Raw genomic sequence first — 19054 nt, 5'->3', positions numbered from 1 at the left:
GACAGCTCGCGTAATTTTTTCCTAAAGCGTGTGTTATGGTCATTACGGGACGCTGTAGGTCATAGCTGCAGAATAATTTCGACTATAGCCGATTCTGAATATACGTGCTCATAGGTAAGAGTTTTTGTTCACTGCATCTGGCTATTCTGAGAACCTTCCACGTGACACATGTTTAAGCCAGTCTGTTTATTGATGATGTTCCGGCCAAGTTCCACACAAATACACTCATAAATTGGCTCCTGTAAATCCTTCTTGAATACGAGAAATTTACAAAAACTGTCGACGCTCATTACTGCTTCTTTATTCCCTGTGCTATTATTGCCCTTCCGGACATTTCTCTTTCGGGCAGCAGTAGGGGTATTGTTCTTCCGTCTTCGATGTGAGGAAACAATGTGGCCTTGCCCTTATTGGGCTGCACCTGTAACAAATATTTTATTACAATAAGAAGCGAGAAAAGAATTGGAAGCAAAGAAGGAATATAAATGGCGCGAAAACTGAAAACCCAATAGGTAATTTCAAAGGGAACTCCTAATAGGTAAGGAAGTGAAATTTCTGCGCCGTTGGTGATTTGTCGATCTCAAGTTTCAAAACCCCAATGGTGTTTGAAGTTAAATGCACCGTTTCTCAGGCCACTTCCATCTCTTATTATTCTGTAGTTCTAGTGTGCAATCCGTAATAAAAACTTTGAGGTTATCTTTCTTTGCTTGAATATTAACCCCGTCCTCCTCGGTTGAAGCAAAATACCGGTCAGGCAACGATATGCTTCATTGCTCTGCTTTCCGTCTGTATTTAGCTTTATAATGCGCTGTTTAGTCCTCGCAAAAAATTCGCAACCGAGAAATATTTATAAAAATTATTTGAGCACAAAAAATGGAAATATTGCTGTTCAGTGTCGCACTAACATAACCATTTCCAGTAACGAATTTTGAGAGGTGGAATTTGGGAGCAAACGTGACTGGTCGTGTCGGTAAGGCGCAAATTTATAACAGCAGAGGAGACGCTGACAGTAAGTGTGTGCACGCGCACTGAAGCAGGGTAAAACACTATTACACCTTTTGGTGAGAACAGCAGCTCGATAATTACTACTAACAGAGAACTTAAATGCTGTAAATTCTCCCATTGAGACTTTCCTTGGATATCCTAGTGTCCAAAAAGAAGGAAGATGTAGGGATTTGGCTCATTTTCATGCGCATGTGAAATGCATTCTGAAAATGAGAACGTCTAAAGAATGAATTTGGAGTCACAACACAATTATCGAAGGGACGCAAATTGAAGTGCTTGGTGAGCATTATGTTAGAGCTCAACTTTTCTTCCTATTTCGAATAAATAATTCTTGCTTTCTACTTCCGCGTAGGTTTGTCTTGATTTTGTTTTGCGATTGGTAATGCTTAAATGTACTTCCAAGTTCCTCTCTGTCCGGTTCTTGCTTGCCTTCTTTGAAGATGTTGGCCTGCATTCATTCGAGAGGCGGTAAGAATAAGCTGTCTGCTATCAGTCAGCGCCATTTCCAATACTTTCTTCTTGAGCCGTTGCGCCCTTTGACTGTGCCCAATGTTTTGAATTTTGAGCCGTAAAGGTAAGTTACATGGAAGAAAACAACACAGTAATGTCTTGGTGCCCGCTATAGCAGCTCAGCCGCACGGCCTTGTTCAGCGTGCACGTGAGAAGTGTGCATCAAACAATGCTTTTATTGACTGTTAGTGTCACGGATTCGAGTTTACCAGCGATTCTGTTGTGTTCTATATGTCCATAAAAAACAAGCATGGTCGCATGCTTTTTAAGGCGCTGGCACTAAGGTTCGCGTTCAGAGAAAAATGTCGCTTGCCCTTCTGGCCCTTCTGGCAGGCGGCATACCGCGCTATAGGAAACCTTTCCAGGTGTGTGCGTGCGTTTGTAAGCGTGTGTATTGTTACGTGATGGTAAGCCGATAAAACATGATGACATGACGGATCGTGATGGCATGACTTAGTGGCTGTGGGCCTAACTGAAGTGCTCCTGGCCATGCCAGTGCCCACTTTGCCTTCTACTAGCCCGTGACAGGACAAGCTGCTACATGACGGAAGCCATCAGTCACCGAAACGGAATAGCGTAGAGGAAGGTTTTTTTACGATTTGTGGTGTTCATCTATGAGAGACTAGAGAAATTATTTTAAATATATTGTGACGAAGAAGACGACGAACTGCGCAGTGGCGCGGGCAGGAGCGCTCGCGCTAGGCCGGCAGCCATTAAATCATCTCATTTCCATCGATCATCGTGTCTCTTTCTTCGGCTGGCCGCCACGTAACATTTGGTGGAGGTGCGGGGTACCGTCGACATCCTGGTCCAAGGAGCTTCGGCGTCCCGCGTCAGCCGTGGTAGTCAGCCGTGAGTTCTTGGTGTGCGTCGCTCTGTCGTGCCCCAGCCTTTGAGACCCGAACCAACTTCGCCGTTGTTGCCCCCCCCCCCCCCCGCCCCGTCCCCCGCCCTGACCACTCAACACGACAAACTGAACACGACGCAAGGACCTGACCTACCGACCCCACCGACCCGAGACCGCGCTTACATCTGAAGACATCGTTCCCCTGCCCAGGCCGTTCGGCGTGCCCTGGGGCCTCGACCGTCGGCTCTTGGCGACCTGCGGACCGGAAGCTTCAAGACCAGGAATCATTCAGACATCTCATTCATCGTGGCGGCCAGCACCTCACCCCTTTCTCGTTCCTGTCCATCCATCATCCATGCTCTTTAGCCCGTAACCACTTCGCGCGACTCTGTCGCCGATCGGGACGATCGCTCGGTGGCCCCGAGTAGTGTGACGAAGAAGACGACGAACCGCGCAGTGGCGCGGGCAGGAGCGCTCGCGCTAGGCCGGCAGCCATTAAATCATCTCATTTCCATCGATCATCGTGTCTCTTTCTTCGGCTGGCCGCCACGTAACAATATTTCATTATAAAGAAGAAGAAACAACAACCAAATGCCGCCAGTGGGACCCAAGCCCAGAACCTCCGAATAACGATCCTATTTTTTACCTTCACTTGGCTACTCAGCAGGTTGCCTAATGTAGTTTGCATTTGGTTATTATGCAGTTAAGAGATCCTCACCGGCCCCGTTACGCAGGTTGTGAGGATGTCACAAGGTCACATGACCTACGTGGTTGGCGAGCCATCTGCTTTACCGCTCAAAACGCCGCGGACGACGCCGGAGTTTCTACTGAACGGAAATCGTGACTGATATGCATGCATAAAACGCCTGTAATAAACACTGTTTAACTTATTATTGTTTTTGCACCATGCCATATTAACACACAAAACACAGCCAATATTATTGACATACCCACTCAGTTTGATAACAATAATAGGAGTAAAGAGCATAACCTCGATACAGAATAGAAAACAAGTATAAACAATGCAAACCAGCACAAATTTAGAGAGACAAGTCAAACAATGAAAAACAATGGCCACACAGTGCCAGCGTACCCAATTTGCATTCAGCCTGACTACGGATATCGATCATCGTTTTTAGGAATATTTTTATATATATTTTAATAGCCGCGATAGGTAGTCGTACGAGTAAAGGTCTGTTTCCTTTCATGCGTCTGGGTGAAACCAGAGGATGATTTTACTATCAGCTCTTGGGACGCCATGACACTCCAGGAAAGCACTAATTTGCGAATGGGGCTCAAGCTTGTATTTACGAGGAGACACTGGCCATTACTTGTACGTAATTTGCCTGCCCAGAGTAGAGGATATAAGCGATCCTTATTTATCGAGATAGCAATGAATAAGGTTATCCTGCCGGCGGCCTGGAGTATTACCAAAGCAAGATTACCAGGTTTCGCAGAACGACGTGTATGTACGAGGCATATTTTTTTTTCTAGGATGAAGACAGCACAGCTAACCGTTATGAAGCATATTATTTTGCTGGCTAGCAATTGTTATGAAATGCGCTATGAAAATATATTCCCATCATCTTTCTCATTGATAGCCTTGAAGCGCGGCGGTGTTATGACAATATATTTTTACTCGCGGCGACTCGAAAATTGAAAGAGGGACTTCCCCCACAAAGCAGCAACCTCAAAACAATAGTCGTTATTACACAGAAATAAGACGAAAGTCCTTGCTACGAGTTGGAAATTGTAAGGTATCTTAAGGAACTGGTCCAAAGAGCGTTGTTGAAGGTGAAAAAACTTACGACACGGTGATGATGTACCCATAAGTGTTGTTTAACTCGACGCAAGTGCTCTTTGCGCAGCGTTTTGTAACATAGAACCTATCGACCGGGCAGTATACATTGCCATTACGATATCACTTTCCTGAAAAATAAAAAAATGCACAACAGCTTTAACATGATATGTCACCAATACGAAGCCGATGAAGATTGATTTCATAATAAATGTTCGGCGGGACGATTCAATGCTATGTAGCTTGATGGGCTGAGTTACCAGACGAGTGAAACGAGACAATGACTGTAGGTATCGACACTGCCAACAGAAATTCCATTTCACAACCAGTAAATGTTCGCGTTCAATGGCAAGAATCGGATGCTTGACGAAAGTGACTTGTAGCGTTGCAAATGAGGGGATATTAAATCGCATTCCAGCTTTTCTGATGAGGGTGAGAAGAATTATGTACTCATCGGCACAGTGTGTGGCTGTAGAGGAGTGGATATAACACCACAACTGAACCTCAACTCGAAAGCGAAACCGAACCCATAATTTTTTCCACCATAGAACTGAACCTGACCTTGAGCAGTTCAAAGGAACCATTCCCAAAGGTTTCCAGACAGGCTACAACCCCACATTTCTGCATTCCGGCATACTTTTCCTTTCTTTCCGGATGAAGTGAGGTGTTTTAGTGCGTCCGCTTACCCTCCAAAAACTGCCTGCGATAGGCAGTGCATATCTGATACCCAGTATGCGCGAAAGTAAACCTGAAGGAATTCTAAAGTCTAGGAAGAAACATAATTGTACCTGCTTCAATGTCTTTTTCGGCAATTCTAAAGCACGGTAAGCCAGACTGATATAAAATATTGAGTCTACTAGATCCTCCCTCTGGTACATGTTTGCGTATGGTTTTAATAGAACTGTCAACACTGGTCTAACTCATAAAGCACCGACTGAGGATAGAATTCCTTTCCTATGGCACATACCATAAAACTAAATCATATTGTCGCAACGGCCCAATCACGTTGTGCGAAATTTGCTTTTTGTGACACTCTTTGTCTTAGGCAGCAGATACTAACTGAATTCTCACAATGGCTCAATGGCTGTGGCGCTGGGCTGCTGATCCGAAGTTTGCGAGTTTGATCCCAGTCAATGGGAAGAAAATATAGCTGCGATGAAATGATTTCATGTTATACCGACGCGCAGAAATTGTTCCTCTGATAAAAGTAATGATTGTTCCTCTTATACAGTCTTAAGAGGTTTGTTTTGGAACGTTGTTCTGAGAGCACTAGATATTGAATTATCTTTGGGAAGGCTTACATCTGCTTCTCGCTGTCACACGGCACTTCATGTCTTTGACGTGAGGCTTATGCTTCTTGGCGTCTTTCGTAGAACGTTTGGGGGACGGTTTAGTTTGGTTTTAACGTCCAAAAGCAGCTCGGGTTATGGGGGACACTGTAGTGAAGTGTTCCGCATAATTTCAAACGCCTGCAGTTCTTTAACGTGCACTGACATGGCACAGTACATGGGCCTCTAGCATTCTGCCGCCATCTAGGAGAGGCCGCCACGGCCGGAATCGAACCCGCATCTTTCGGGTCAGCAGCCGAGCACCACAGCCACTGAGCCACCGCGGCAGCTGCCTGTACAACAGCATAAGTGCAGCATTCACAGCAATCTGCCTAGAGTAAATCGGATATGAAGGTGGCTGAAATTTCATTCTGGCAGTGATTGCTCGGATAAGTGTCAAAGAAAGTGCTGAAGAGGAGACGCTGCACAAGCGCACCCCCCCCCCCCACACACACACACACACACGCACGCACGCACGCACACACACACACACACACACACACACACACACACACACACACACACACACACACACACACACACACACACACACACACACACACACACACACACACACACACACACACACACACACACACACACACACACACACACACACACACACACACACACACACACACACACACACACACACACACACACACACACACACACACACACACACACACACACACACACACACACACACACACACACACACACACACACACACACACACACACACACACACACACACACACACACACACACACACACACACACACACACACACACACACACACACACACACACACACACACACACACACACACACACACACACACACACACACACACACACACACACACACACACACACACACACACACACACACACACACACACACACACACACACACACACACACACACACACACACACACACACACACACACACACACACACACACACACACACACACACACACACACACACACACACACACAGTGGGGTTCGAACTAACAGCGGCGCAGCAGAGAAGCTTCGTTTAGTGATGGCTTAAGCAGCTCGGCAGTCACCGGAGCTTGTTTCTATTCATATTTCTTGGAATAACAGGAACATTCCTGAGCCCACTCGTGTCTAAATCGAACGGGACGAATTCAACGATCTTTTGATACCGACTATGCCACCACATTCCCTTACTCTTGCCGCACATTAAAATTAGAGAAGGCACACGTCAAAAATGACAACCAGTGAAGAGGTTGGCTTGCGCATCATATCCTTCCCGCCGTGTCCCGTGCTGTTCTCTTAACAGTGTGCTCGCTCAATGCTGCGGTTTAACGCGTTCACCTGTCATGCGGTTCTACCACACAATATACACTCCTATTAACACTAAAAGTTCACACCGAATTCAGAAGTCTTTCGTCACAAGGAGAAATCTTATAGTTAATGACGTGATCATGACGTCCTATCTAATCCTCTCTTGAGGTATGTCCTAAAAGAACACAGCATCACGAAAGCACAAAAATCATTTCATTGTTGAATGGTTCCTTGTTGCTCGCACACGTAGCAATTCGCTGGCCATGGCACTAAGGTGCCCTTGGCGCGAAAGCAGGTTCTACTGCGTAACATCCAAGTTTGAATTGTAAAAAAGGTTTTTGTGGAAAATTGAATCGAAATCTAGTTTAGTTTTGTTTATGGAGTTTAACGTCCCAAAGCGACTCAGGCAATGAGGACGCCGTAGTGGAGGGCTCCGCAAATTTCCACCTCCTGGGGTTCTTTAACGTGCACTGACATCGCACAAGTCAAGGGCCTCTAAAATTTCGCCTTCATCGAAACTCGACCGCCGCGGCCGGGATGAATCTAATTCTGCCGAACTCCATTTAATACACTGGTGTCAAGATAAGGCTAGTTAAGGTGAAGGTTTGCGGGTAGGCGAAGTTATGACCTATAAGAACCTTTGTGATTTTTCATCTGGTGAGGCCGTACAGGTGTTTTAAGGAAAATAGAAGAGTGAAGAACTCGAGCTCATCAACACAAAACTCTCACGAACACGTCCAGAAAAGACGGGTATCCACTCAGTCGCTCATTAAGCACAGCGTCTGGAAAGATGAGGTTCATGGTTTTTAAAAAGGACTAGTGACCAGTGTGAGTGAAGTAAGCATTTTTATTGTTTATGAATTACAATGAACTTATGGAATTCTTATGGAGTTTACTGATTTGTTTAGTGGTTGTCCTGGTGTGTGCGCTTCAGACTTTGCCATGGGTTTCACGTTCTTTGCAAAACATTTATAAGCAGATGGTTGCTCAGTAACCAGCAGCCATTTATTGTCACAAGAAGCAAAAACACTCGTTGGCCAGTTGACATTCCTGAAAGCGCCTTTCCTTGATTTAATTTCGTGCAAATTTTAGAACTTTTATAAAAAAAAATGCGAAGATACGTGGAATCTACCACCGGGCTTTCAGAGTGCGGCGTGAGCGCACGCAGAACACGCTACAAACGATGTTTTTTTATGCACGGTATTTATTACAACCGTTTATATGGAGGAAAGAGCTAAATTAGTTACAAATTAATCAGCCAGTAGCCTGGCAAGTTAAAGGAAACCCAACACCACACAACTAAAACGTACGTCTTAACACACATTAACTAAAACAGTGGCGAGATAAGGCAAGACATCAATAATGGGAACAAATCCGGTAATAGCCACTGTATTCCTAAGTGTCTATCTGCTGGTGCACCATCTGGCCAAAATGTGTGCTGGGGGCGACGACAGACCCAGCTTTCCGGTGAAACATGCTCGTTTTCTACAGGCTACGCCGTCCGTGCAGGAAAATCATTTCAAAGGGTTCGTGGTCAAGTTGGGTGGCCATTTGGTAATGCACACTATAGGAATTCAAAACAGTCTTTCTTCAGTGTCATAAGTAGAACGTCCCAAAACAATATCGCGTCTTCGCAGCCAATCGGGCAGTGTTCGATGGTTTTCAGGTGCATCACATAGGCGACAATTAACAAAAGAACGAAAAATTATTTTTTTGTGGAGCCACTTTTAACAGGTAGAACTTCATCGTGAAATTTAACGGAAAAGTTTTAATGCAAGACAAAATCGGCATTTTACGTACTCGTATCAGTACGTCATAACCAATACAAATAGAGTGGAGAGAACGGTAAAATGGAGGCGGAACGAGCATAGATAGCAATCCTTTCTAAACATTTTTACGTCAAACAGGAAATAAGTATTCATAAGGAAATCTTACTGCCAGAAAACGCACAGAGTCATAAACTTCCTTCATAAAGCAAATAATATGAGCCACTCTATAAAACTAAAGGCAAAAAGTTAGGAACAAGGTGAACAAAATCAGTTCGCAGGGATGCTCTGATATTTGGAGGGGAGCTGTCACAGAAAAAGAAGAAACGGGTCAGCAGAAACAGGCCTGAATAGGTTATCGCGCCGCATCAGCTCAAAATTAGAGTACCGTATGAACATCGCAAATGTTCGGTGTAGGCTTTGGATGTAGTGTCTCGTGCTGTGGAGTCCTTGGAAAACGTATTAATTTTTGGTGCCAGAAATATGTTCTCGGGCTGCCCTCGACCAAAAATAAATAGGCTATTCGGAAGAAGAGTCGGAGCATAGCTCTGAGGGGCCGGGACCCGCTCCCTCCAGTAACGCCCACTACGCTTGAACTTTGGAAGGGGAACTCCAAGGTACTTAGGCGGCACCCGGGGCTCTTCAATTCCAGCATAATGAGTCGGCATTGATCCAATAAACCGGACCACAGACCGGAATATTAAGAGTTATTCATTTGAGCGCCGGAGAAAATGCCAAACTGCTCAATGGTGGCTACAGTTTTTCGATGCTGGGTTTATCAATGCAGAAAAACGCCAAAGCACTGGTGTACGCAGGCACTACAAGTATCGCTATAAACCTATGTAGATAGCAGTCATGGAGTTTATCACTGATATTCTTTTTTTTGCGCTACACATCGTAAGAGAAGGCTAAATTCTACCAGATGGTATTATTAGAAACTTTCAGTAACGTCGTTTTAGTTTCTGCTTGGATTCTATCAAGTGTTAGTTTAGGCTGTGCGTGGATGTATCTGTACTCTCTTTCCTTAACAAAATCTCCAAAGTACATTTGTGTTGCATTGCTCTATTGTATTGTTTAATCGCTGTACTCCTTGTGTTGTATTTGAAAGTGAGGAAATATATTTGTGCTATTGTAACCGGGTAAATGTTTTATCTAAAGAAAATTTGATTCTGCTGCTGCATGTTGCAAACAAGTGTATGGAGGCTAAGGCCTCATCAGACTTCCGAGCTTTTAGCCTTACGCCACCCGCATGAATTACCTGTATTAGTTCCTGAAAAACAAAGTTACTTTCTTACTTACTTAACTTCATTGCCAAAGACAACAAAACCACGGATATTGTTGTTTCGCAGCACACTCAAATAAAGTGAGTCCAGGTATAGGGTAAAGAGTAGCGGTGACGTAGGACAGCCTTGCTTCACGGATGACCGAATTAGTACACGCTCTAAAAAGTGACCGCTAACAATCAAGCGAGTGGAAGAATTCTCGTAACAAAGTTGCACCCCTTTTAGTACCGTTGATCTAATATTGGTACGTTCGAGATGAGAAAACAAAAGAAATTGCCGGACACTATGATGAAATGCCTTCGCAAGGTCGCTACAAAGGCTTGTTGGTTGCAAGTGAATAAAAGTGAATCTAGTGATTGCGTTGTAGTGTTTGACTTCGTAAAGTGTTTTTGTGTACTGCTACGTGTTTTTTTAATTACCAGCAAGATCATTTTTAAACGGGACCCGGAAAGTACTGCTTTCTACTCTATTAAAAATTTAAATCGACTGCCAAAAGCTGTGGCAAAGCAGAGCCATCTATGTGGTAGAGATAAAAGTAAATATGCATAGCTTGCAGTGATGTAAAATAGGTGGTGTTATGACCGTGCTCGGTTTGTGTTTCGGTTTATGGGGCTCTACGCTGCAAAGCGACTCAGTACTATGAGGGACGCCGTATTGGAGGGCTTCGGTAACTTCGGTGACCTGGGGCTCTTTAACGAGCACTGACATCACACGGGGGTTTGGATTTGAAGTTGGAGGACCGGCAAATGAAACCTTTGAAGGCGTTGACTGCTCCGAACGCAGAACCCTGTGTTAACACCACGGTTTGGCCACTGCGGGCGGCAGCGTGAGTGAAACCCTTCGCGATCTGTTCGGGCGTCAGACGGGCACGCAGCGGCGAGCAGACCTGTATGCGTCGTGTTTTCTGCGGGTGTTAACCAATGCGTTTTTATGGAATCTGTACCGGCCGAGCGTCTCTGATGTACGCGTCTGTGTGCTGTTGTGGTCAACAAATGCGAAGCAGATCTCCATTGCGGCCTCTGTTTTTGTCTTTTCTATTTAACTCCTAACTTATTCTCTTCCCTCACGGCGTGTCGTCTTCCACTCGGAAAGGGGAGGCTTAAGCGTCATCCATTTCTATTTTTTTTTTACTTATTTGTAGATACTACACCATTTATAGGGTTAGCAGGTGTGGGTGCGAAATAGATGAACTTTAACAAAAAATTTACAAGCATCTGAAAAAATAAAAACAAAATGAACCATGCAAGCAAAGTGCAAGAAAAAAAACGACCAATTTCAAGTGGGATTTCAATGCGGACAATGTCATCATTTTCTGCTAACCGCGTCGTGCAGCATAATGGCCTGCTTTCGGTAATGTAGCAGTGAATCGCTGTCTGTGTAATTTTCACCTCCGCTTATCCGAGCATGCGCTTTCATGTCGTCGCACAAAAGAGAAGAAACTTGCGAGCAAGACAGAGAACGAGTGGGCACCACTCCCTTTTTTTTTTGCCTGAAAAGAATTTCCTCATGACGCATGGTGATGAGCGGTCATTTTTACCGGTTGCTTTTTGTTCCTGCGAAATGCTTGCTTTGTTATGCGCCGCTACCTACATTATGATGTACTTGGAAGGCACGCGACTGAATACTACCTGTGATTTTATTGCTTCGGCAGAACGCATTAGTCTTTTTGTAAGCCTGACTATTTTGCTGCACTGCGAGCAACACGCTGTTTGGTGGTTTGCTTTAATTGTATACAGGCGACCGGAGTGACCGCGCCGCTACGGGTGATCTCAGGGAGAGGACGGGTTAAGTCTTGTCGCGTGATGCAGAAAATGCAGGAATTCTAGTTTCCCAGTCTTGCAATATATTCTGAGGCGCTCTCACTGTAGCACGGGCTAGATTTACGCATCATCCGCACACATTTCCCGTGAGATATGTTATACTGTTTCTTTTCTTTCTGTTATATACGTATTGTGGTTGCTGGGCTTCGGGAAATGATGGTTCGAAAATCAGACCGTAATGGACGCTTTAAAAGCAAAAGTCATCACAAATTAAAGGCCACCTATCTTTCACTTTTCAGCTCCCGCAAGTGGAAGATAGCATTTCTGGTAAAAAGTCATTGTTTTCAGCTTGAGGAGGGTCATGGTCGCAAGTCCATTGTTAGAGAGCTGCATATAGTGCATGAAAAAGGAAATTTGCTTGGCAGAGAGTAAATGGTTGATTGGAACACTTTTGATGTTGAGCCGACTGCAGGTAGTGGCGTCGGCCGTCCGCAATTCTTAATTGAAAGCTGCCGCGGCAGGTAAATTCATAAAATTCTTTTCCAATAGATGGAGCCGGTTTCCTGCTTAATTAATCCAGAAGACACATCTTTGGCGGCTATAAAATGGACATATTTTTCATTCATTCTTCAACTTGTTGCAAGGCTTGTGCTCCAATACATACATTTTTTCTTCAGTTCTTGCTCGCTGTTTTGCACATGAACTGTCGCAAGCCGCCAACACGCTATTCATTTTTATTAGATAAGAGCACTTCACAGCTTGCCGCCTATTGAACATGCAAGAGCTATAGACTGGATAACTGAGCCATAATATAATGACCAATCAGAAATGTCCAGTCCTGCATCTGCCTGAACATTGCTAAGGACCATTGCGCGAATTGAAGTAGCGTTTCTGTCCACGTGTTGCCTTTAAAAAATCGCAATTTTTAAAAATCAACCCAATTGATTGCAGTCCGCTTCAGAACATGCCTTCACATCAGTTTGGAAGAGATTCAATCAGAATCCCTTTCTTCTTGCTTTAAAAGAATTCCCTGTGATCCAGGGTCATTGGCAGCTGACACAGCTTAACGAAAAATAAGCGCATAAAGCACCAAATGGAAATGCGGTTCTTGTGCTTCTGCTTACCATTCTTGTAGGCGCCGGGATCACGGGACATTCCCTGTTCAGAAATTTCTGTCAGACCTAGCGCGGTTGGAAAAGTTATCAGGAGGTATTGGCAAGTCACCTCCATGTTGGCGTCGTTCATAGAGTGTGATATCAGAAAAGAACCCCTTCTGAATTGTGAATAATGTGCTCTAAAAAACGGCTTCTGATGTCGCTTTCCTCCGGAAATTTTTCTTTTCCTTTCGGTATGTCTTCAGTTCATTGTTTCAGGATGCATCCAGGAAGCCTGATGTAAAAAATGAGGAAAAACGTCGCTATCCTTGCCGCTATTCTCGCCACCTCCCGTGATGATGTTTATGCTACTCTTTTGAATTTGATATTTTTAGTTTTTTATGCTGCATTTCTCACCTCATTCATAACGACTTATTTTTATTTACGCCTATCGACAGCCAAATTTCTGTCAAACAATGCTCGCCTTACAACGAAGAATTGCGTCTTGTTCCTGATCAACCGATCTCCAACGGCGTTATAACATCTTGCTCATATCACAGGATTCTAGCTTTATTTATAATTAGTACGCTCCCAAACTATTTTTTGTGAAAGAGAAAAGCGGAGAACAAAAGTGGTTCTGATATATGGCTGCCAGCTAACTGCCATTTATGTTGCATTGAAGCTGTGAGGTGTTATGGAGATGCCAAGACAGTAAGGACAGTACACTCTCTGAGCAGTTTTGCTGTAATAATTGTAATGGAGCGCAGTTCGTTCCGTGCTTCAGAATGCCTTCGAGAGGCAGCGCTCGCATCCGATTCTGAACTAAGATTCTAGCAATTTCAACGGACGGCGACAAAGTCACCGTTTTAAAATAGAATGTGTCCGTACTCTTGCGCTCTACCTGCTTCACTGCTACTAATAATGGGGCCACCGGTAAGCGTAATAAAGCACACTGACAGTTTTAGTAACTCTCAGACGTAAAGGAACATGATAAGGTATATTGGACAGTGACAATTTTGGTGGTTTAGGCAATATTGAACATGACACTTTCAAGTCGCAAACATCCACCGCTTACTCTGCTGGTTAACGAAATTACGGGATAACTGTGGCTGTCCAGCACGCTGGTGCTTATGTCATCAGGAGTTTTATGCAAACAAGGTGTGCAAATCAGGCCGCAAGCAGAGGGATGCCATCTTGTCGAGGTCTCTAATTGAGGTGGTGCACGAAGACGACAAACCAGACTTTCCACTCATCGCAGCCGAAAACACCGAAAGCTCTGTCCGAACAAGGCTAGGACGCAAAGCTGAAACCTCTCGTCGACTTACTGGAAGCGCGTTCCATGGAGGTTCCCCAGATCTTCGCAAAACACAGTCCTCTTTTTGTATGCGAAGAAGCGTTCTGTAACAATAATAAAATAAAATTTGTTTTTTGGGGAAAGGAGATGCCGCAGTATCTATCTCATATATCGTTGGACACCTGAACCGGGCTGTAAGGGAAGGAATAAAGGAGGGAGTGAAAGAAGAAAGCAAGAAAGAAGTGCCGTATTGGAGGGCTCCGGAATAATTTAGACCACCTGGGGATCTTTAACGTGCACTCACATCGCACAGCACACGGGAGCCTTAGCGTTTTGCCTCCATAAAAACGCAACCGCCGTGGTCGGGTTCGAACCCGGGAACTCAGGATCAGTAGCCCAGCGCCCTAACCACTGAGCCACCGCGGCGGGTGCAGAAACCGTGTTTGTTACAAAAAGAAGAGACTACCTCATCGTCGTTCCAGAGGCTCCCCGAGACCAAATATTGATAGCTTGTCATGAAGAGGACACCGCCGGTCACCAAGGTTATGCCCTCACTTTGGCACGGATCCAACAGAACTATTACTGGCGCAAACTTGTGCGAGAGCGCGACACTACGTGCGCATCTGCCAAGAGTGTAAGTGGGAAAAAAACCGCCTGTAAAACCAGCTGGACTTCCACATACGGTAGTGACCAAAGTTTCGTTGGAGCAAATTTGCATTGGCCTTCTTGGCACTTTTCCAAACTCTTCGGTCAACCGGTGGATAATCGCCGCAGACGATTATCTCAGGCGCAACTCTGAAACCAGGGCACTCTAGCGCGGCACAGGAGCCGATGCTACGAAAATTTTCCCCCAACACATAGTCCTGAGGTATTGCGCCCCGGCACTTATAACCACGGATAGAGGCACCGCTTTCATTTCCAAACTCTTGGCATCCGTCATGCGACTGAGTGGTACTACTCACAAGAAAATAGCCACCTACGATCCAAAAAGAATGGTTTGACCAAGCGTGTTAGCAATACTCTCGCCGACCTGCTGTCTATGTACATTAACGTTGAACAACATCGATCTTGTGACAATATCCAGCCATATATTATTTTCGCGTTCAACATGGCACATCCAGAAACCATGCGGAGGACACCCTTCTCGCTGTTGTACGGCCGCGTAGTATCGACAATTTTGGATAAAATCTTGTCCCCAGAAGACCACTACGCCGACTTTGGTGATGAGGAATTTACTCGTCGTGCACAAGGAGCCGGACAACTCGCGAGGCTGCGTATCCAGCACCAACAAGGCGGTGACGCCCGGCGTTACAACCAGATCCACTGACTGGTGACATTTGTACCGGAGGAGAAAGCGTCGGTATGGCCACTCATTCGATGCCGAGGTCTTTCAAAAAACTGATAAAGCATTACGCTGGCTCTGCACAGTTCTCCAACAGGTAAGCGACGTCCATTACGAACTTCTTCGGCATGGCTTTTCCAGCCCTACTCGACGACCGCAGAGACCTCAGATCGTCCATTTTTATAGCATGAAGCCTTATTTTTCAAGGGACCTTCAGTGGCTAAGTGTAGTGCGTTACACGATTTCGTTTTGTTTTTTTCTCCTCTATTTTCTTGTAAAAAAATCAGGTCGATGCTTTTAACAAGAAGGAGATAAATGCCCGTCTCCAACAATAGCCACTCCGTCGCTGCTCGGCACGAAGCTCGTGTGCCACGCTGGCGGCTTTGGTGAAGAAACTGAAATTCGGCTCTTAGTGCTCTTGCCCCTCATGGTGCTTCTCGGTTTTGTTGTTGCTCTGCCATCTAGGCTAGAGATTCCAACGCAAATGGCTAGGACGCAATATATAAAATATAAAGCACATTAACTTACTGACCAAGAAAATACAACCTCCTTCCTATATAATTATTCTAATCAATATAAGCAGGGTGCGTTGCTGGGCGAGTTGAATTGATATTGTGAACACTGATGCGCTGGCAGACGAAGGACGAACGGAGGACGAGACACACAGTGCGCTGCACTAACAACTTTATATAAAAGGAAGGCGATCCGCTCGTTTTTATACAGTAATCCAGGATAACTGTACAGTAACTGTATAAAAAGGTCCGGATCGCATTCCTTTGATATTAAAGTTATTTGTTCAGCGCCCTGTGTGTCTCGTCCTGCCTTCGTCCGTCGTCTGCCAGCGCATCAGTGTCCACGCTATAAGCATTACACTCTGGCACAAGTAACAGTTTAGATTGGCGTAAGGAATGGCTCTTTACCATTCCTTTAAAGCGCGGAGATTCATAAATATAACTTTTTCTGTGATTCCTATTGCAAATAATGCTGTTAAAAGCGTCACGAACATGCATTTAGAAACGACAGGCATGCTCGCTTCAACCTAGGAGTATAACCACATACAGAAAGCCGTCTATAATTAAGAGAAGGGAATGTCTGCTGTTTTTGATGAAAACCAGCGTTGTATGCCGTTTCCGCGGCCGATGTTTTTCGCGCTGAACTTCCTTCACTCGAGAAAGGTTTCTCCTTGCATTAGCAATTTACGCGTGCAATGCCAAACGTTCAAGATGCAAGCTCCTTGTCGCTGCGGCAGCTGTCATTGCTTCCAAAGTTTACTTTTGTTTTTGCGCTAGATTTTATGCGCCTTCTTAGAACTCCTCAACTACTCCTTCTTTGTTATCAAGGCCTGCCGATGACTAAACCTGTCCTATTGAATTTCGGTTTACTAAACCTCCGAAGAACTGCATGTGGTTGCTGTTTTAACGGGGCCAGAAGACGTCAGCCGGTTTTGATCGAAACAGAAGATTGAAAATTATGTTCATAAAAGCACTGAAAGAAATTTATCAATAGAAAAACAAAAGACAGCAGGACAAAAGTTCCTCTCAATATTTGTCTGCCGCTGTCCTCTTATTCAATTTAAGGTGACAATGAGGCACTTTACTTCGAAAATCAAGGAAAACTCACACATTGCAAGAAAACGGAACTTTCTGACTTTTCTTAATGGGATGCTAGATTGTTTTTGCTCTTACCTCTTGCGATGGAGACTTCAGGTAAAGGGCCGCATTTTACTTTTTCTTATCGCTCTGAAATTTGCAGACGATGCATAACCGCCACTGTTCCTTTTTAAAAAGCTCAGATATATTTTACTGCTAAAAATATGGATAGCAAAATAGGCGCGCTGGATATATACTTCATCTTTTAACTAGCTGTATAAAGCCGATGAACGAAAACAAGAGAAAGGGCACATTCTCGTTAACTTGCGGATAAATTTTGAAATGAAAGTGTGAAAATGTTTTCTGTACTGCCGCGAACCTTTGCAGTATTTTTTCATTTTTCAATGCTGCCGGCACGCCGCTTTATCGCTTTCTTCTCGATGCAAGACGCAACCACATTTATCTCGACTGATCGCATCCAGGCAGAGCTGATTCTACGTTGTTCCAGAATGTTCTAGTACCTTTCCACGTTTCATCTCGAAATTTTGTTATCGGCTTTAAATTGAGCACGGCCGACAACGGCAGGGATTCTGTTCAACGCCCGCCGACCACGCTTGTTCCGACCACGAGTGATTCAGCCTATTGTGGGCGCAAGTCAGCCCACATAAAAAGTTTTGTTTAGAGACTGTTTTCGCAGCCTTTCTACTCTCAGGTGAGCAGTCACCACTTCGTGACATCTGGTGGAGGTGCTGGGCTGCTTTCCATGTACCGGACCGCCCCTTCAAGTCGTTCCGCCAGCCCTATGTGCTTCGCACCCGAGGACGAGCCAGCAGCTTACCGAGGCAGCCGACGTCTTCAGGGAGAGGATTCTGAGTTCGGGACCCTGCCGGAGCGCACCAGACAGCCAAAAGATGCTCACACGAGCACCGCTACCTCACCAAAGATGTCGGCAGCGACCATACTGGAGCAGCTGCGGGTGCCGCCAACTTTCAATGAATTCCTAGGCGAAGACCCCGAAGAATGGTTGGACCAATATTAGCGCATGGCATCATTCAACAATTGGGATGATGCGGTGAAACTCCGGCACGTATTTTTCGTACTGGAAGGCTCAGCACGCACGTGGTATGAAAACCACGAATTTTTCCTAACGACATGGGAGCTATTCAAGATGGAACACTTGAAACTATTCACCAGTGTCATGAGGTATGAAAGAGCTGAAAGACTCCTCGAGTCCAGGATCCAGCTTCCGAATGAGCCCGTCCGTGGTTACGTGGAAGTAATGAAGCGCCTCTTTCATCGCACCGACCCCGGGATGACCGAGGAAAAGAAAGTTCAGTTTTAATGCCCGTCGTAAAGGAACATCTCTTCGGTAGCCTCGTCCGCCAGCCGCCAAAAGTAGTCGAGGAATTCATGCAAGAAGCCTGTACGATTGAGAATACCGTTGACGTCCGGTCTGGTCAGTACAATCGCCCTTGTGCTGTCTGTGCAACTCCTCCGGACACGGCGGCCACGAGAAGCGACAACTTGCGGGAAGTTATCCGCAAAATCGTCCGCGAGGAGCTACGCCGATTACTGCCATCCTTCCCACAGCCCCAAGCAGCGACTCTCATGGATGTGGTGCGGCAAGGAGTGCAACAGGCGCTTGGCACCCCGGCGGATACAGAAACCCAGGCCTATGCCGCTGCTGTACGCACTCAAGCTCACCAACGACATCCGCTACGTCCTCTCCGAAATGGGCCACTTGTTCCAGAACGCCGTCCCCTCCCCCCGGCCTGCCCCAGGAAATGCGAATGCTGCCTGCCGCCCTGCCCTTGCTCGCCCAGCTTCCGAGTTACTCTCAAGCCCCAAGAAATTCGATGCCTAGAAAACTACCTGCAACCGACTGTCGTGCTTCCAATGAGGTGAGCGTCCCACCCCGTTCAAGTGTTATCGTGACCGCAGGCGCCACGAAAGCCCTTAACGCTGAAGCCATCATAGAGGGGAAAATGCAGTTGCTTCTAGACCAAGGAATTAGCATCGTCAGAAACATCGCACATTTTCGCAACGGCTAGGCCAATATACTGCGGACTAACTTCAGGGAAGAATGCCGGCACATTAACAGAGGAACAAGGATTGCATTCTT

At 45.5% G+C, this 19054-nt stretch overlaps 1 long non-coding RNA gene across 1 annotated transcript; it reads right to left on the bottom strand.

Moving 5' to 3' along the window:
* Positions 1-212: 212 nt before the first annotated feature.
* On the bottom strand, positions 213-12875 carry LOC144100540 (uncharacterized). The gene is made up of 3 exons (XR_013307715.1): positions 12738-12875; positions 4168-4288; positions 213-418 (listed from the first exon to the last, which is right to left on the bottom strand). It is a non-coding gene; the product is annotated as an uncharacterized LOC144100540 (long non-coding RNA).
* Positions 12876-19054: the final 6179 nt, after the last annotated feature.

The sequence above is a fragment of the Amblyomma americanum genome, chromosome 8 (assembly GCF_052857255.1).
Source record: "Amblyomma americanum isolate KBUSLIRL-KWMA chromosome 8, ASM5285725v1, whole genome shotgun sequence".
NCBI lineage: Eukaryota > Metazoa > Arthropoda > Arachnida > Ixodida > Ixodidae > Amblyomma > Amblyomma americanum.
Note: the sequence above shows the minus strand (reverse complement) of the source record. Positions and strands in the feature narration are given on the sequence as shown.